Consider the following 20,870-nt stretch of genomic DNA (forward strand, 5'->3'; position numbering starts at 1 on the left):
TTCTCAATTGATGCAGGAAAAGCTTTTGATAATATCCAGCATCCTTTCGTGATCAAAACACTTAAGAAAATAGGCATAGAAAGGACATTTCTTAAACTGATAGAGGCCATCTACAGCAAACCCACAGCCAATATCATATTGAATGGTGTAAAATTAAAAACATTTCCATTCAGATCAGGAATGAGGCAAGGATGCCCACTATCTCCACTGCTATTCAACATATTAATGGAAGTCTTAGCCATCACAATAAGTCAAGAGAAGGTGATTAAGGGTATCCAAATAGGGTCAGAGGAGATCAAACTCTCACTCTTCGCTGATGATATGATCCTATACCTGGAAAATCCCAGGGACTCAACTTCAAAACTCTTAGAGGTGATCAAGGAATACAGCAGCACCTCAGGATTCAAAATCAATACTTACAAATCAGTAGCTTTTATGTATGCCAACAATAGTCAAGCTGAAAATATAGTCAAGGACTCTATTCCTTTTACAGTAATTCCAAAGAAGATGAAATATCTGGGAATTTACCTAACAAAGAAAGTGAAAGATCTATATAAAGAAAAGTATGAAACTCTGAGAAAAGAAATAGCTGAAGATGTTAACAAATGGAAAAACATACCATGCTCATGGCTGGGAAGAATTAAAATTGTTAAAATGTCCATTCTACCCAAAGCAATATACAGATTTAATGCAATCCCTATTAAAGCACCATTGTCATTCTTTAAAGAGCGTGAAAAAATAGTACTTCATTTTATATGGAATCAGAAAAGACCTCGAATAGCAAATACATTACTCAGAAATAAAAACAAGTCAGGATGTCTCATGTTACCAGACTTCAGGCTATTATTATAAATCTATAGTGATCAAAACAGAATGATACTGGCACAAAAACAGAGAGGTACATCTGTTCTGTTCCGTACATCTATTCTGTTCCATACAAATAGAGAACAGAATAGAGAACCAAGAGAGGAACCCAGCTACTTATCGTCATTTGATCTTTGACAAGCCTATCAAAAATATTTAGGGGGGGAAAGACTCCTTATTTAACAAACGATGCTGGATGAACTGGCTGGCAACCTGCAGGAGACTGAAACTGGACCCCCACCTTTTACCATTAACAAAAATTGATTCTCAGTGGATAAATTATTTAAACTTAAGACATGAAACTATAAAAATACTAGAAAAGAGTGCAAGGAAGACACTTGAAGAGATCAGCCTGGGAGAATATTTTATGAGGAGGACCTCCCGGACAATTCAAGCAATACCAAAAATACATTACTGGGATCTGATCAAACTGTAAAACTTTTGCACAGTCAAGAGCACAGTAAGTAAAGCAAACAGATGACCTTCAGAATGGGAGAAGATTTTTGCAGGTTATGCTTCCAACAAAGGTCTGATAGCTAGAATCCACAGAGAATTCAAACATATCAATAAGAAAAGAATAACCCCATTTCTATGTGGGCAAGAGATGTGAACAGAAACTTCTGTGATGAAGACAGGTGCATGGCCTACAAACACATGAAAAAATGCTCATCATCCTTAATCATCAGAGAAATGCAAATCAAAACCACTTTGAGATATCATCTAACTCCAATAAGATTAGCTCACATCACAAAATCCCTTACAGATGTTGGTGTGGATGTGGTGAGAAGGGAACACGTCTACACTACTGATGGGAATGCAAGCTAATATGACCTTTTTGAAAGAAGTTTGGAGAATACTCAAGGAACTAAAAATAAACCTACTGTCTGATCCTGCAATAGGTATATACCCAGATGATCAAAAAAATCATTTTACAACAAAGACATTTGCACCAGAATGTTTACGGCAGCCCAATTCGTAATTGCCAAGACATGGAAACAGCCCAAGAGCCCATCGACCCATGAATAGATTAACAAATTGTGGTATATGTACACCATGGAATACTATGAAGCCATTAAAAAGATGAAGATTTCACATCTTTTATGTTTACCTGGATGGAACTGGAACATATTATTCTTAGCAAAATATCTCAAGAATGGGGGAAAAAAAGTATCCAGTGTACTCAATACTACTATGAACTCAATATATAATCACCTACACATTCATACGAATGATAAAACATAACTATAGTCCAGAAAGTAGAAGGGAAGAGGAGAGAGAGTGGAGGAAGTGGGGAGGAGGGAGGATATTTGGGGAGACCTCACCTAATGTGCATGATGCAATGGTACATTTCAAAACTATTAAGAAAAGAGAATAATTGTGTTTGTTTTGTTTTGTTTTTTTTGTGATTTTTGGCCAGGGCTGGGTTTGAACCCGCCACCTCTGGCATATGGGACTGGCGCCCTACTCCTTGAGCCACAGGCGCCGCCCAAAAAGAGAATAATTGTGATAGATGTGTTACTTAGTTCAATGTAAGCACTTTGCATTGTATATCAAATCAGTACACTGAACCCCATAAATGCATCAATGTACACAGTTATGATTTAATAAAAAAATGATTGAGTAATTAAAAAAAATAAAACTGGCTCTGTTCTTCTAGCCATAAAAAAAAAAAAAGAAAATTAAGTCAACTTATGTAGGTAGTAATGTATGGAGGTGGTCAACTGTAGAGGTCCTATTGCATTTACTTTAGAAGATCAATAATGTAATTGTGAATATTGTGATATCATTACTCTACAATTTTTTTTTGTCAATGTCAACCATAAATTTATTTCAACATTTCCCTAGAACAGGGACTTCATGTATTTTGTTCCCTGGTATATTCAAGTACATAGAATAGTTCCTGGCCTGTAGTAGATGTTCGGCAAACATTTATTATTGAATAGCCATTAATACACTTAGGATTTTTTTTTCTTTTTGCAAATTCTTGTTTAGTATTAGAAAGGAATATCAACTTACACATTTTATTGCTATTAGAAGGACATATTTAATTTTAGGCAAGATAAAATCAGAGAACATTTAAATATGTACAATACATCTTGGTGATAAAGAATAGTCTTGTAAGAAAGTACATTATAATGGAAGTTTTTTGTAATACTTCGTTTAGGGGTAGAACTAGCAATTGTCTTAGAGCATAACCATGTTACATTATGCCATCCGGGCATATAGTGGTATTTAAGATTATAATGTTTTAAAAATATTTTAATACATGGAAGTTTATTAAATTCCAGAAATTAAAAAGTTAAAGCAAAAACATTAATTTCAAAAGGTAGGAGAACACTGAAAATGGGGGGAAATAATGGCTGATCCCTAGTGGTCTGTCTCTGTGCTTTCCAATGCAGTAGCCACTTTACTACATGTAGCCCTTTAAATTTAAATTTTTAAAAATAAAAATTCAACCCCTCAATTGCACAGGACACATTTTAAGTGTTCAATAATCACAGTGACTGGTGGATACTATGTTGCACAACAGAGATCCAGAAAATTTCAGATGATAAGTTTTTTAGTCTTGGGTTATATCCAAATGTATGTAATAATGAATCACAAAATTAGGTTTGATTATGTTTACACTACACAACACAGTGTCTTGATTATCTGTTAATCTGCCATATACACATCCTTGGACCTCAAGATGACTTTAAAAGCATCCTCTCAATTGCCTCCTGTCTTTTATAAATAAACCATAAACACAAACTTAACATTAAATCTCTCATAAGTATATAGAGGATATAACAGGTGGCCCTGATCTGATGTAAGTGGAGCTAAAATGATGTGTTGAAATAATTGCAGCTTAGAAAGATAGAAACCATCTGGGGTTCAAGAAAGACTATTTCCATCCTTTTTGCTGCTTTTTAAATTAGCGAGCTACATCATTCTGGGTTGCATAGAAAGAAGGGGCTCATGTTAGGAACTCCATGAGCCACATTCTGTTCATCTAATCTCCAAAGGATGGGACTACTATACCTTGGTTATAAGGCTACTAAGGCTGTCATGCATTTTCTCTTTTTAGATTATGCTTTTTGTATTATGTATGCTTGGAGGACCTGGTTAACAATATCACTTGTTCTCCTGAAGAAGAATTGAATTTGTGAATGATGGAATCATAGTTCCCATGTCCCCGATTGTTGATATCTTGTTTGTTTCTTTCCTCCATGGGAAGGCATGAATGGAATAAAACTTTAAGACAGTTGGCTCTGTGATTAGACTCTTTACAGAAAGGTAGCCTATATACAGGGCTCCTGGTACTTAAGTAGAGAGACCCTTGAAAGCAAACATTCAATATATGAACATTATCTACCTTAAACATGTCAGTATAGATGAACTTACATGATTTTTCCTAGCAGACATTACAGGTCTGAAAAAAATCAAACAGTACAGTTACATTTTGAAAGATCAGGAGGCCAAGATCTACTCAGCGATTCTTAATGCTGGCTACACAACAAAAACATATTGGATTTGTGAAAAAGACAGATTTACAAAAGCTTCAACCAAGACCTCCTGAACCTAAACCTCCAAGATGTGGATAATAAGTCTCTTTTTAAAGAAAATTAATGAAATTTATTTCTTTTTAGGACAGTTTTAAACTCACAACGAAACTGAGTGGAAAATACAGAGATCCCATATACCCCATCCCTACACATGTACAACCTCTCTCCCTACAGACATCTTGCACCATTGTAGTACATTTTTCATAACAGGTGAACCTACATTGACACGTCATTATTACCCAAATGCATAGTTTACATTAGAGTTTGTTCTTAGTGTTTTGACAAACGTGTAATTCTATGTACCCACTATTACAGTATCATAGCAAATAGTTTTGGTGCCCTAAACTGCCTCTCCATCCCTCCCTCTACTCTAACTCCTGGAAATCACTACTCTTTTTACTGTCTCCATAGTTTTGCCTTCTCCTGAGTGCCACATAGTTGGAATCATACAGTATATGTCCTTTGCAGATTGGCTTCTTAAGGTAATAATCCATATTTGAAGTTCCCTTCATGTCTTTTCATGACTTGATCCCTCATTTCTTTTTGGTATTGATTAATATTCCTTTGCCTGGATAGATCACAATTTATCCATTCACCTGCTGAAAGACATGTTGGTTTATTCCAACTTTTGGCAGTTATAAGTAAAGCTGCTGTAAACATCCACGTGCAGGGTTTTGTGTGGACATAAGTTTTCAACTCCTTTGGGTAAGTACCAAGGAGTCTGATAGCTGGATTGTATGGCAAGAGTACATTTAGTTTTATAAGAAACTGACAAACTGTTTTCCAAAGTGGTTATACCATTTTGCATTCCTATCAGCTCTACACTGTCATCAGAAATTAGTGTTGTCAGTGTTCTGGATTTGGCCATTCTAATAGGACTACAGCAGTATCTCACTGTTGTTTTAATTTGCAGTTCCCTGATGACATCTGATGTTGAACATCTTTCATATGCTACTTACCATGTCTTCTTTGGTGAAGTGTTTATTCAGGTCTTTTGCCTACTTTTTCCTTGCTTCACTTTCTTGTTGAGTTTTTTAAGGGTTCCTTGTATTTTGGATAATAGTCCTTTATCAGATATGTTTTTTACAAATATTTTCTCCCAGTCTGTGGCTTATCTACTCAACCTTTTGACATTATATTTTGCAGAGCAGAAGATTTTAATGAAATCCCAAGTATCAATTATTTCTGTCACAGGGCATGTCTTGGTGTTATATCTAAAAAGTCATTGCCATAGCTAAGGTCATCTTGGTTTCTTCCTATGTTGTCTTCTAGGGGTTTTATATAACTGTTTTGCATTGTATATTTAGGCCTATGATCCATTTTGAGTCAGATTCATTTTTTCTTGTATGCAGATGTCCTATAGTTCCAGTATCCTTTCTTGAAAGACCACCTTTGCTATACCGTATTGTCTTAGCTCTTTTGTCAAAGATCAGCTAATTACAGTTCAGTGGGTCTATATTTGGGCTGTTATGTTTCATTATCTATACCACACTGTCTTGGCTACTTTAGTGGGTATATAGTGAGTCTTGAAGTTAGGTAGTGTCAGTTCTCTGATTTTGTTCTTCATTATTTAGTTGGCATTCTTGATCTTTTGCCTTTTCATATAAACTTTAGAATCAATTTGTCAGTATCCACAAAATACCTTGCTGAGATTTTGATAGGCACCACATTGACAGTATTGATGAAATTGGGAAGAACTGACATCTTGATGATATTGAGTCTTCTTATCCATGAATATGGAATATCTCTCTATTTGTTTAGTTCTTTCTTGATCTCTTTTATCAGAGTTTTATAGTTTTTTCATATAGATCTTATATATCTTTTGTAAGAGTCATATTAAAGAGTTTCATTTTGGGGTGCTAATAAAATGATAATGTGTTTTTAATTTCAAATTTCACTATTTATTGCTGACATGTAGGAATGAGATTGACTTTTGTACATTAACCTTATACCCTGCAACCTTGCTATAATTGCTGATTATTTCCAGGAGTTTTTCTGTTGATTCTTTTGGGTATTCTACATAGATAATCATGTCATCTGTAGAAAAAACAATTTTATTCCTTCCCAATCTGTATACAATATACCTTCTATTTCTTTTCCTTGTTTTATTTTTGTAAGTTAGGACTTCCAGTATGATGTTGAAAAACTGTGGTGAGGGGACATTCTTGTCTTATTTCTGATCTTAGTGGGGAAGATTTGAGTTTCTGGTCATTAAATATGATGTTAGCTGGAGTTTGTTACGAACATGCTTTATAAGGTTGAAGAAATTCTCCTCTATTCCTAGTTTGCTGAGAGTTTTTACCATGAAGGAGTATTGGGTTTTGTCAAATGCTTTCTCTACATCTATTGATATGACGATGTGATTTTTCTTCTTTTGCTTGTTGATGTGCTAGATAATTAATTAATTTTCAAATGTTTAACACACCTTGCATATCTAGGATAAATCTCTTTTGGTCATGGTGTATAATTCTTTTTTATACATCTTTGGTTTTATTCGCTAATATTTTGCAGAGGATTTTTGCATCTCTGTTTATAAGAGGTATCAGTCTATAGTTCTTTCCTATAATGCCTTTGTCTAGTTTTAGTAATAAGATAATGCTGGCCTTAGGAGATAAATGAGGAAGAATTCTTTCTGTTTCTACTTTCTGCAAGAGATTATAGAGAGTTGGTATAATTTCTTCCTTGAATGTTTGGTAGAATGTATCAGTGAACCCATATGGTCTTGTGCTTTTTGTATTATAAGTTAATTAATTATTAATCCAATTTCATTAATAGATACAGGCTATTAAGATTGTCTATTTCTTCTTGAGTGAGTTTTGACAGATTGTATCTTTCAAGGAGTTGCTCCATTTCAACTTAATAATCAAATTTATAGGCATAGAATTGTTCATAATATTCCTTTATTATCCTTTTAATATCCATAGTATCTGTAGTGATATTCCTATTTTAATTTCTGATGTTAGTGCATATATTTAAGATATTAGTCTAGTATATTTCTTTCTTAGCTAGTCTGGTTAGAGATTTATGAATTTTATTATCTTTTCAAAGATCTAGATTTTGGTTTGGTTGAATGTCTCCATTGATTTTCTGTTTTTAATTTCATTGATTTCTGCTCTAAGTTTTATTTCTTTTCTTCTTATTATTTTGGATTTAATTTGTTCTTTTACCCCCTAGTTTTTTAAGGATGAAGCTTACATTATTGATTGTCTAATAGAGTGGTTCTTAACCTTCCTAATGCTGCAGCCCTTTAGTACAATTCCTGTGGGTCGCAACCCGCAGGTTGAGAACTACTCGTCTAATACATGTATTCAATGCTATAAATTCCCTTTAAGCACTGCTTTCACTACATTCCAAAAGTTCAGATAAGTTATGTTTTCATTTTTATTTAGTTCAAAATATTTTTTATTTCTCTTGAGATTTATTCTTCAACTCATATTATTTTGAAGTGTATTTAATCTCCAACTTTTCTGGGATTTTCCAGCTATCTTTCTGTTACTTATTTTTGTCTAATTCCATCGTTCCCTAAGAGCATATATTGTATTATTTGTACCCCTTTCAATTTTTTAAAGGTGTGTTTTATGGCTCAGAAAGCACTCTATCTTAGTGAATGTTCCATGTGAGCTTGAGAAGGATGTGCAATCTGTTGTTGTTGGATGAAGTAATCTATGGATGTTAACTATATCCAGTTGATTGGTAGTGTTGTTGAGTTCAACTATCACCTTACTGGTTTTCTGCTTGTTGATTCTGTCCATTTCTGACAAAGAGGTGTTAAAGTCTCCAGTTAAAATATTGGATGCTTCCATTACTCCTTGTATTTCTTCTCTTCTTTTCTTCTTCTTGTTGTTATTATTATTTTGTTTGATGTATTTTGGCAATCTGTTTTTAGGTGCATACATGTTCATTATATCATTGTTGTTCTTCATTTTACTTAAACATATATAGAAGGTACCAAAAATACATACACATTTTAATAAAAAGCTATATCAAAATTGTAATACTCAAGTCACATTTGATATCTGCAATTATAAGAGCTATAACATACAGTATATAAAATAACAAATGTTATTGGTGTATATTGAATATTATAATACTGGCAAGAAATTCCCTTAATTTTTGTCTGAAAAAGTATTTCTCCTTTACTTTTGAAGAGTAATTTCATAAGGTACAGAATTCAACAACTTAAATTTTTCTCAGCATTTTTTTCTTGTTTGCATGTTCTGAGCAGCACTTAGGTATAATTTTTATCTGTGCTCCTCCGAGGGTAAGATGTAAGGACCCCCCTCCCATGACTGGGTCCCTCTCAAGTTTTTAACTCTCACACTCATTCATACTGATGTTCTAGCAACTGTAGTTCTGGTTTTCTTACTCTGGCTCTGGTTCCTGGGGAGGTTATGCTCATGGGTTTCTGCTTTGTATTTTCCAGTTTGTTTCTCCAGTGTGGGGGGCAGTGGTTTGTCTTGTATCCTCACTCCTTGATGGACCTAAGAAGAGTTGTTGATGTTTGGTTTGGTCAGCTTTTTACTTGTTGTTTGGACAGAGTGGTGACTTCTAAGCTTCTAACATGCTGGAACTGAAACCGAGAGTCTAGATGTCTTTATTTTGTAAGATGAGTCTTATGACTGGATAGGTTTGGAGCTCCCTAGTTTTTGACCTTTAAAAAGCAATAGCATCTTATTTCTAAAAAAATCTATGCACTTCTAAATATATATATGAAAAATTGATAGAAGTAGGGCTGTTCAGCCTGAAGTGTGTGTTGGTGAGGGTTTTGTCCTCCCAGCCCCTCTCCTATGGCAGGCTCCAAACTGCCTCTTCTTTGACAATCATACTGGTCTCTCCTGCATGGCAAACTGCCCACTTTTCTTTATAAGTCTCAGAGGGTTTGGTGAGAAAGTTCTTGGTGCCTGGAGTGCCAATCAAGGGAAGGAGGAACAGTGCCCAAAGGGGCACAGACTTCAGATATTTGCTCTACAATTACCAAAGTGAAGGGGGCAGGAGGGCGATGCAGCAGGAATTTAAGTTAGAAAATCTGTTTGTTGGCAAAAAGACTCTTTTGCAGCTTGCCCTCTTTAAATGATTCTGCTCGTGCGGGGTGTTGTTTAGTTAACCTAGCCTAAGGGGATGTTTTAAAGGTGGAGGATTGCCCTGGTGATGAACAAATATGAGAAATAAACTTCCAGTGGGGCTGGGTTGCCTGCTGACTGTGATTTCCTGATGATCTATAACAATGGTTATTCACTAACAGCTGGCGCATGTCTCCCTCGGACAAAGCCACTGGAAAGCACAGGCACTCTGATTGGTGAACCAGAACCGTTTCCCTGGTAACAGTTAACTAGCACGTGTTTTATTGTTTCCAACTGCTTTTCCTGGGGTATTTGCAGGTGGTGGGAGATGCTTTCTTAAAGAGGGGTCATAACCTCATGAACTTTCAGATGTTGCAACAAATTGGGGAACAAAACATTTTTCTCTTTCAAATATATTAAGCAAATCTTATTACATAGCATTTTCAAGACAGATGCAGACCAACAGTTTGTCTTTTTTGCCATTATTTCCAGATGTTACCAATTTTAAAGTCAGAGTTCCATTTTAAGATCAGGATCTATAGAAAGGTATTCTTAGTGATATGTATAGCAGCAGAATATTTTTGCCCTTTGGGGGGCATGATGTGGTTCTACATTTTGTTATAAAATGTGAGATCAAGCCATAAAATGTCAGTGTATTTTTAATTGATCTTTTAATGGTTTGTTTATTTCACCTCTTCATTAATTAACTCAATGTTTTTGCCTCTGCTGATAGTTTGCTTGTTTTTAATGCACCAGAAAATTTATAGTGTTCCTATAAAATATGAAAGTAAGATAAGGGTTTATTATATTAGAATTTCCTTCTACATTTATTCGACATATTTTTGAAAGGATTGGTTAATTTCCAGATGGATAGCTCCCTCTTCTGTCTGGTTTGCAGAATTCATACCTTTTGAAAGCAGAAATAAAAAATGCGGTATGCATCACAAAATTTTGTACTTTGACTGAAAGCTTAATATAGTTACCGGTAGAATCACAAATTTATGTATTGGAATATGGGGGATGCTTCCATTGTAATAATTTGGTTTAAAATAAAACTGTCTATCCTGCTATAAATGCGGGCTAGAAGAAAATGAAAACATTCCTTTAAGTTAATATTGAACTTTTATCTGCAGAGATCCCTGAAAAAATGCAGACCTGATCAATTAGTTGATTGAACTTTATTTGAAACACATGGACTTTGGTGAAATCAGCATTTTCCACTTGATTTGCACAATATTTGAACAACTCAAATCTTCTCTTTAGCCTGATTTGCAAGACCTTTCCTGGTAAGTGTTCTTGATGGGTTTGCAAACATGTACCTACTTATAAATTGGATCAGTGGCATTTGAACACTCTTCTCTGGAGGCTCAGAATTTTCAAAAAGGCTTTTAAAAAATTTTCTTCTAAAAATATTTTCCCTTTGTTTCCTTGGGTCCAATTCAATCCCTAAAGCAAGAGTTAGCACTATGCTCTGAAAGTGAGGCAAAAAGATCTATAACCTAAACTCATAACCATAGGACAAAAAGAGCTAATAAAAGTATTTATGATAATGAGGATACTTATGTATAGTCCATGTTTATTTCTTTTTTTAAAATTTTAGTCTGTGTTTCTAGAGACACATGATGTAAATTTTGACTGTGAAGAGACAAATGTGGATTAATTCCGACTCAGCCTTCCCAGTTTCCTCAGTGGAATACTGGTGGGGATTATCCAATCCTAATTACGTGAATATATATTAAACAAGCACCATTCACAATTCTCTACTTTACTTTTGCTGAGGTGGGCACACTTCAGAGTCCTCTGGAAGAGAAACAATGTTTTACCTCACTGGCTCAGTTGGTAATGTGTCCTTATATCCTTTCTTTTTAGTTTTGTTAGAAAGGGACCAATGCTATCTTCATATCAAGGAATAATTTGAATATAGTGGAATGAGAAGCAGGTAACCATTTATTGTAAAAATTTGGAGATGTTAAGCATACATTTGAAAATTTAAAATTACTTTATCTTCACATAGGTGAACGGAATTAACCAAGTCATAAAGAATTAGATAAAAAATCTCCTTGGCATGAGGAATTGTTAGAAACCACAGAGCATAGCACACCCAATTCAACTTTTTTCATAGGCAAGACATCAAACAGAGAAGGGCAGTCCTCTTGTTCAGAGTCTGCAGCTAGCCTATTCCTGGGGACAGAGCTGGGATTCCTGGCTCTTATTCAAGTGCTCTTATGCCCAGGCCACACTTAAAAGAGTTCCTCTCTAAGGTACTTGGCTGTGGCTCCATGAATATGGATTCTGTAATTTTTTTCTTCCTCCAAATGCATATACTCTGGGTCCCATTTCTCAGATTTGTATTCCAGTGACGCACTAGCTGAGTGACTTTGGATTAGCTAACCAACTCCTCTGTGCTTCAGTTTGCACTTCTATGAGATGAGGAATTAAGATCAGTGCTGTGTGTGGCACCTTGCTTGGCATGTAGTACGCACTTGATAAATGTTAAATATTGTTTTTATTATTGTAATTTTCTGCCTTTCTCCAGCGTGTCTGTGTTCTTAATTTATTCTGCAGCATGCAGTAATCACATTCTGAAACAACTGAAGGTTATATATCCGTGTTCATAGTGGCCTTATTCACAACTGCAAAAAGATGGAAGCAACCCAAGTGTTCAATGATGGACAAATGGATAAGCAGAATCTGTATATTCACATGGTGTATATACATTCAATGGACTATTAGTCAGCCTTTAAAAGGGAAATTCTGACACGTGCTACAACATGGACGAACTTTGAAGACATTATGCTCAATGAAAAAAGCCAGTCACAGACAAATACTGTATGATTTCACTTATATGAGGTATCTAGAGCAGTCAAATTCCTAAAGATAGGAAATAGAATGGTGGTTGCCAGGGCTAGGAAGAGAGTGGAAAGAGTTGTTTAATCAGGCAGTTTGGTTTTTCAGTATCAGGAGAGTCATGGAGATTAGTTACAACAACAACGTGTATGTACTTAAGCCCACTGAGCTGTACATTTAAAAATGCTTAAGATGCTAAAGTTTATGTCATGTGTATTTTAGTAAGTTAACAACCACAGGGCAGCTGAAGGGCATAGGGCAATGAAAGCGTCTCAGGCACACAGGTGGCACTGGCTAGTTTGGCTTCGTGGTGGGAGGCTAAGTACATGATCACAGTGCTCACACATCATATCTGCTTTAGTTCTAGTTCCTTCTTCCAAGATTGCTGACTTTCTGCCAGAGACGGACTTAATTTCCAGGCCCTTATAGTTTATGAACTTGGATGAAATTACAGAAGCACACTTTCTCCTCAGAGACGCCTCTTAAAATTCAAAGAAATCCCTCAGAGACTCCTCAAAAATGCAAACACATGAAAAGTGAATTTGATTCAGCAAGTTGACCATTAACAAAACCTCCTTTGGGGGTGGGGGTGGTTGTGGTGCACACTGTCAGAAAGAAGTTAGAAAATTCCCTATTGAACAAAGCAATAGCAAATAGGCAGAGAGAAAAAGGGAGAAGAAAACGGCAGTTTGGTTAGGATTTTTTTAAAAATGTTTAATTAGCATTATTATCTGCAGATGTGATTAAAAACACCGTACAATTTCAATAAAAACCAAGCACAGCTGGAGAATGAATAGTTTACACTAAATGTAGCACTTGACGATTTCTTACAATTACCTAATGTAAAAGCTGTATTCCTTTCATTTCAATTCAAGAATTCCTTTTTTCTTTTATTCGATATTCAATATCCGTTTTTATTTTTACTCAGAAATGTTTACTGAATATCTACTATATGGTGACGGCTCTGTCTCAGAGGAAACAGTTGAGTTAGAGTTTTTAAAAAAGATTTTAAAAGAAAGTAAATACTTCAAAACCTTAAAAGAATTTTTTGTTAAAAAAAAAAAAGAATTTTTTGTTACATGTTCAAAGTAATTAAATATACTGGAAATCATAACAAATGATCAGTCATCCAGATAACATTTCCTTTATGATTATGGGATTTAGGTAAACTAAATAATTGCAGTAGAAAATTCTTCGATTGTATTGTAGGGAGAATGTTGTCTTTTAAAACATGCTAATAGGGAACAATCACTGCACTAGGGACTGTGTTTGCTCAAAGTAGGGTTAAAAAGAGACAGGAGATTTCTTTTATTAGCTTCTCAAAAATTGTAACGAACATGCTTGGTAATAGGACAGGATGAAATTCTAAGTATGTGATTTTTTAAATGCCACATTTTGATTTTTGTCCTTTTGAAATAAGAGTTTTGCTTTAAATATTTTATATGTAAATTAAACACTGAAATATAACTATTAGTTTATTCAGGGGCACCACCCCAATTCTTTTCAGCATCATCTTAATAAAAAGCCTGGGTTTATTGTTAAAATCCACCGGCTTTTTAATTAAAATCCCAGGAGGTCAGCAACAATCTTGAAATCACAAAATATGCATAAAGGAAAACATCAGACTTACCAAGAAATGTAGCTGTAACAGGGCATGACAACAGGCACGTTTGGGTGACACTATTCAATTTCCTGTTTTTCAGCTTCAGGTACTTTATCTGACCATCTGAAGGCTTCAGACATAGGTGGAAAAAAAGGGTGCATTTTTAATATTAAAAGCTATGAAAGGTGATAAACAGGTCCTGACAGACACATCTAAACACAACCAACCAAGTGTTTCATGATAGAAACATTTCGCTTTCCATCTCAATATTTCTAATTGAATAATTACCCACCACCCCAAGGATTCTTAATAAAAACAATTTTACCCTCTTGAGAGGTAGACACCATTAAGTTCCATTTGAAATGTTCACATTTAGCTTTTAGCCAAAAGTGAATCTTTGGTGGCTTTTGAATCCTTTTCAAGCCTTGAAATCTTAGAGAGAAGCCAAAGAGAAAGAGATCAGATCGTGGCCTACCTCTTTCAGCCCTTGAAGATTCCCTTTCCAAGTAGTTTCTTACATAGGGAGGCTGCATCAGAATCCCCAGTTCTTCTCTTAGAAGTTATTAAATCAGCAGAAAGGCTGACAATAATGGCACATGAAATCTAAGTTTTGTATAGGAAACAGACAGGCAGTCTACACTTTGTTATTCACTTGATAGACAGAGCCATTTTGACAGCCCTAACCTTGGAAACCACAGGTCCTGCTGAGCTCAGCAGGAGTCAAACGCTGAGTACCATCTGTCAAAGCTTTATTTCTCCCCCCTCCTCATCTCTGCCTTGACTATAAGATGCTAACAAGAGCTGCTGAATCAAAGTCCCTAACTATGGTTTAACTTGCGTGCATTGTAACACTAATGTTGGGGTAAGAAGTTCACTCCAGGAATCTCTCAAATTTGAGTGAACTAAGTCGGATATTGTAAGCCCTTTCTTAATGGCTATCAAGGAAAGCGTGGGTCAAGAAATTCTATAATCACGCTCCCAACAACTAATACTCCAAAATAAAGAAATTATACATCATTTTGCTGGCATTGCCAACTCTGTAGCTAAAATGATGAATGGTTTGAAAAGTTCCCAACTCTAAGGATTATTTTTTTCTTGGAAGGATTAATTAAACATGTACAAAACCAACAAATTCTCTTTTTTTCTAAGAAATAGTGATTTTGATGAATTAAACTCATGCTGTATAAAAGAAGTCTCATTCAGAACAAATACTTGCTCTCCCATTCTTTGGAATAATCAATTTTAAAAATGTAACAGGCCTAATCATAATAAAATCAATTAAATCAAGTGTGGTATGGCTCATGCTGCACTTGGGTGGGAGACAGTGTATCAACCGAGAACATAAAGGAGCTTGAAAGAGCACTGTTTCCCATTGTGTCCTACCAAAATGCTATGTATATTTTTAATGTACAAATTCATTTTGCTTGCATTTCAAATTTTTGTGTATTTAATGAACAGTTTTAGATATCTATTTAAAATCCTTAAATTTAGAATCATTTCTAGCACACAATTGGCTCAAAAATTTTGATAACATTTTTGTAAACACGGAATCATTCAATTTTTTAGAATTTAAAGAGACTGGGGTCTCTTTAGCAGAATTGTTTCCAATTTTAATTTTTAGTTATTCTCCTTGAAATAGTAATGCATTTCATTCTTTTTTCTAATCCCTTTCCCAATTCTCCCAAGTGCTGAAAAATACAGATATTGTATGTCATGAGAGTAATAATATATATACTATATGTAGTAGAAATACTATCCTAAACAAATAATTAGTGTTTAATGGTTAATCATATTGTCGAGAAGTATTTTTAAACTAATCCATGGTTGTATTCATATAAATGTGTACTTTGTTATTTTGCGATGTCAAAATGAGCTAAATAATAACTTATAATTTCTATACAACAAGATTGGATTTTGCCCATCAGTCCTGAAGACACTTTAGCTATATATGTATATTTGGTGAGCATAGGCATGAAACATATGCACTTGAAAGAAGCCCGAATAGGTACTATTTGAGTTGAGGCTTTGCTCCTTCTCTGAGCTTCTCTCGCCTGCCCTGTCCTAGGAAGGGCTGAGGAAGGACGCTGTCTTTGCTGGCAGACAGGGTCCCTGCTCACGCTTCTTCCAACAGTGAAACCTTTTCTCTTGGGGGCAGGATACAACTTTCCCTGCTTTGGGAGAGAAGATTCAAAGGCAACTGCTCCAGGGAGGAGCATGCGGCTCTAAATTAATCTTGCTGACAAGTTATTTTGAGAGTGAAGAGAAAGAGGGGAAAGCCGGAGGGAAGACACCTCCAGATGGAGAAGGGATGTAGGCGGGGGAGGCAAATTCAGGCTTCTCAGGGTTCTACGAGCAGGGCCACTCGGAGTGGCCCTGCCTTGCTTTGTATCACACACGTTTATACTTTCTTTCTTTTTTTGGTGGTGGTGGGGGGTTCACTGAGGACACAATGAAGATAGATAAAGTCCCTCTTGTGTCCCACCCCCAAGTATACTTTCTTTTCTGGTGTTAATTTTCATAATCTTAGAATCTCAGAGTTCGAAGACTATTAAGGGTCATTTAGTCCAAACCTTCTTTAGAGATGAGAAAACTGAGACCCAGATAAATCTCTTCTTGGTTTATCCAAACCCTGTTTTTGTTTTGTTTTTTTTAAAGTTCCAATGATGTCTGACTATGTTTAAATCCTTCAAGAGATGTTGTTCCTGTAATTTAATTTATTAGTCTTGTTGGGCAAGCAATACCAATGAACAACCCCATAGTACAGATGGGGCAGGTGAGGCCTGAGAATTGACGTAAACAGGTTCTGACCTCATGCTTCTGATTCCTGGGCCAGGTCATGCAGGCAGAATATCCCACCTTAAAAACATAACAAAGATTTTTGTTGCTTGGCATGTATGTATCAAAAATGATACTGCTTCGGGCTATTGGAGCTTGACACCTGAGGCTGTGCTCCTTCACATGGCAAAAAGCTTTGTGTGCGGGCCAGTCTGTGAGGGCCACCACAGAGAGTTGTTTCTGTTCCCATCTTGACAGAAAAGTAGAGTGTTTTCTTTCTCTCCGTTGCCTCTCCCTCAGTTTACTAAACTCTGTGACCTTTCTATAGAACCATACAGGCATGAGAGCCAAACTCTGGTCTAATCCTTATGAGAATCCTACAAGGTAAATATCATTATCATTACCATCCTTATTTCACAAATGCAGCAGCTGAGGTTCAAAGAATCTAACTGCTGCAGTTTTCTTATCCATAAAATGGGGGATAAGAACATCACTGACCTCAGAGGATTGAACGAGCAATGCTGATGAAGACCTTAGCACAGTGCTGAACGCGGAGCAGGTGCTCAGTAATTGTTCCTTTTTGTAATTATCCGTGGAGCTCACAGCCAGATTTAGGTCTCATGGTTACTATATTAGTTTTCATTTCCTGTTTATAATATTTATTTTCTCTTAAGGAAATAATACAAACAATAACTACTAAAAATTTAGCAACGTACTTTAATTTTATAACCTGCTTTTTCTCTTGATGTTATACTAGAAATTTCATGTGGCTGCCAATTCTTAGTGAATATCACTTTAAATGAGTAAAGCTTCCATAACTTAATTAGCCAGAACCTGATAAGAGAGGAGTTTGGTTGGTTTCAATTTTTCTGTGTTACAAATAATACTCCAGTGACCATTTTCTGTTACAGATAATACTCCAGGGCACACATTTTCTTCTTTGGGCATATTTTCTTAGGTTACTTTTTCAGAAATTAGATTGCAAATTAAATTAGAACTTGTATATTTTTGTAGTATTTGCTACTTACTGCTGTATCATGGCCTTACTATTCTATTTTTTTATTATATTGACCTTGTTTTATAAATGCCCTTTGTTTTACTGGGCTCCAACCTGTTTTTAAAAGATGCAATGTGTTTGAAGGCATGGGGGTTAGTGAAGGCAGAACCAAGACTTGAAGCCCATCATTGGCAATGATGCCAATGGGAAAAAAATCTTCAAGATCCAGGTGTGGAAAGGCCAGCCGTGCCTTCAAGACCAGCAGAAAGGGCAAAAGTCTAGGAGTTGGGAGTTCTGAGTTCGAGATTTGCTACTGCTAATCATCCATTATTTATAGATCCATTGATTTTTGCTCCTATTTCCTGGGGTGTCTGAAGCTTGGGCAATGCACTGGGGTGCTCCTGGAGCATGTCTGCAGGGGAGCAAGGCAGCATTTGCTCTCTGAAGCCTGAGCGCTGCGCTGAGAAGCTGCAGGGTAGGGCTCCCCAGACTTGAATCTGCATATGAATCATCAAGCGATCTTGTTAAATTTTGTTTCACTAGGTGGGCCTGGGGTGAGATTTTGCGATTTTTAACAAGCTCCCAGAGAGTCCTGATGATGATGCTGGTCCATGGACCCCACTTTGAGAAACAGCCACTCTGAGTACCAGGAATTATTCTTGTGCACAGGCGACTGGCCCGACAGTGCAGAGCATCCTACCTGTGCAGCAATTTTAATAATGGATGCATGATGAGGATTAATGGTAGTGGGCCAGATGCTCCTGAAATACTGTCTAGTATGCTTCAGTGTACGAGTATTCTGACTTGTCTGTGTAGGAAGTATTATCTGATCTGTTTCCTAGTTGTTGCTTGAGAGCCTCTGAACCTGGGGATGTCCCCTTTCTTGAGATGTGGTAGGAAGTGAAAGCAGTCACCTGGAATAATGGAGGAGTAAGGAGAAGCCCTTGCCTTTTATTATTAATATTTTCCTTACCTGAACACAAACCCTAGAATGACCTTTTCTGATCTTGTTTTATATTGTCTGAGATTCCAACCAACTTCCCTTTGAAGCTGACCAAAAAAATTTGCTAGCAGCACCTGATAAGCCAAAGCACTTTGTTACATTTCTTTCCAAACATCTGCTGCATGAAAGAAGTAAAATCCTGCCATAGCTGAGGGCAGCAGGGTAACTCAGAAGTCCCCCACAGCTCCGCAGAGGCCTTTTTGCTGTGTGCAGGCGGGCCCTGGGAGGGTCCAGCACCTGTTCTCACGTGTTCCTGCTGGCTTCTGCTGTTTGCAATTGCTGTCAAGAGCGTCCCAGGAGAGGGCTGGGACAAGCCTTGTCAGGGAACAAGAAAAGCTGGGGGTACGGTGGTTGGCCTCACAAATGTGAGGATGTTCACTGTCCCAGTAGGGACTATCATTTCCCCTTAACATTATCAAGAGTCTGATGTCAAAAGGAAATCCTTTGAGTAGAGATACTGTACCAGAGAACAGGCTTTTGAAACTCAGGTGACATCAATAGCCTACTTTCATTTTTCTAAAACTGAGATGCTATAGGATGGCTTGGAGGTACACAGCCCTCCAGTCCTCTGGAGTAACTGCCTAAAGAGTAGGGCGGTACCTTTTCAAGAGGAAAGAAAGAATCCCAGGTAAGAATAGTTGAAAAGTAGCGTGCCTTTGCATTTGGCCTGGGCTCTCAGAGACTGGCCCAAACTTCAAGGAAATAGTTGAAGAGAGAATAAGACAAATGTCCTTTAATTTTTGTTCTGAAAACCTCCCTGGTGCGATTGCTATTTGCCCTTACTTCAGCTTGATAGTGCAAGTGGCTCCATCCTTAAATGCTGTTATCAGCCTGCATTTTAGGATGTGCAAACAGTATTTAATCAAGATTCGGCTGTCAACATTTTTTGGTATTTGTCTTCTATGTGGTGGGGAAGTAGGATTCTCTTGTCTCAAAAGGTTTTTCTTCTTGCTCATTGATCATTAAAGTCTCAGTTTAAAATTTAAAGGTTAGAAAATAGATTCTGAAATACAGAGAACTGCTTTTCAGGAGATGCTCAGCCAGTACATCTTAGATTATTAAAAGTTAACCCCCCAAAGGTGCATTTTTGATATGCTGAAAAGATAGTGTTTGCAACTAAAAGTCACCAGCTTTTTTTAGCATGAACACCTAATCACTTTAGAACAAAATGAGGTTATGGTGTGAGTTTCAGAATAAACTTATTTATCAAAAGCATAAACACTATTTGGGTCCTGAATTTTCTTCACTCAAAATATTAATATTATTGACTTAATTGAGTTTTAATTGTGATAAAAGATGTTGTAGCTACTCAGGTTTTTTGAAGCCTTTTATCAATGAAATCCAAATAGGGAAACAATTATGGAAGCTTATTTGCTTTTTTGATGGAATACAATTTATGTTAAGAACTATATTCATAGTGAATATGCTTTAAATAGGAAGTAAAAAGTCTGCCTGAAATGTTCTTCTCTTTTGACTGATAATTCAATTTTTCTAACATGGTATTTATAGATTATTTTAGCCTACTTAAGGTTCTACATATATTTTAAAATAGGATAATTGATTATAGAGATAATCATATTATTAGAAGGCTATAGAATGATGTTTTTATCATTAAAATTAGGTTATTTGGCTACCAAATAAATTAATTTTATTTTCCTTTGGGGTGCTTAATTATGTTATACTGGTTGCTAGAATTGTTGTATTTTGAGGTAGATTTTAAATATATGATTTTTATAATGGCTATCAATTGCTAATTAATATAATGGGAGCTTAAAAGGTATTTTTCCAAACCGTATGATTCACAAGTAAAAACCCTGATTTTCAAAATGGTTGGTTTTATCTGTTGTAGAATTTTTACAAAATATCCATAAGGCACAATTTAGAAAAAAGATATCTTGTTATCTGGTCTCCTTCGCTCAAAGGAAGCAATTGAAAATGCTTAAGATTAAAGCTATCTGTCTGAGGGCAGGTGCGTTTTCACTCACACATAAAGAATGTCCCTGCCAGAGGAAATCAAGCAAGTGTTTTGCAAGGCCTCACATGAGGGACATTGTCCTGCCGTGGCTATTCACTGGGAGACATCTCTGCTAGCTTGGTTCTTACCTTCACAATCTGAGGTGGCAGTGAATGGAGGCGCTCTTTAATCTCAGGATGGTGTGAGGTGTCATCAGAGGGG

The 20,870-nt window shown here is 36.1% G+C and overlaps 1 long non-coding RNA gene across 3 annotated transcripts in view; it reads right to left on the bottom strand.

The window, feature by feature from the left end:
• LOC128584044 (uncharacterized) overlaps nucleotides 1–20,870 on the bottom strand; it is a 114,415-nt gene that overhangs the window by 66,704 nt on the left and 26,841 nt on the right. For 2 of the 3 annotated variants that reach the window (XR_008379621.1, XR_008379619.1), the window contains exon 2: nucleotides 13,947–14,049. This is a non-coding gene — a long non-coding RNA (uncharacterized LOC128584044). Of the gene's footprint in view, nucleotides 1–9,984; nucleotides 10,377–13,946; nucleotides 14,050–20,870 lie in introns of those variants that run through there. The other variant, XR_008379620.1, reaches the window with a different exon arrangement.

The sequence above is a fragment of the Nycticebus coucang genome, chromosome 4, assembly GCF_027406575.1.
Source record: "Nycticebus coucang isolate mNycCou1 chromosome 4, mNycCou1.pri, whole genome shotgun sequence".
Taxonomy (NCBI): Eukaryota; Metazoa; Chordata; class Mammalia; order Primates; family Lorisidae; genus Nycticebus; species Nycticebus coucang.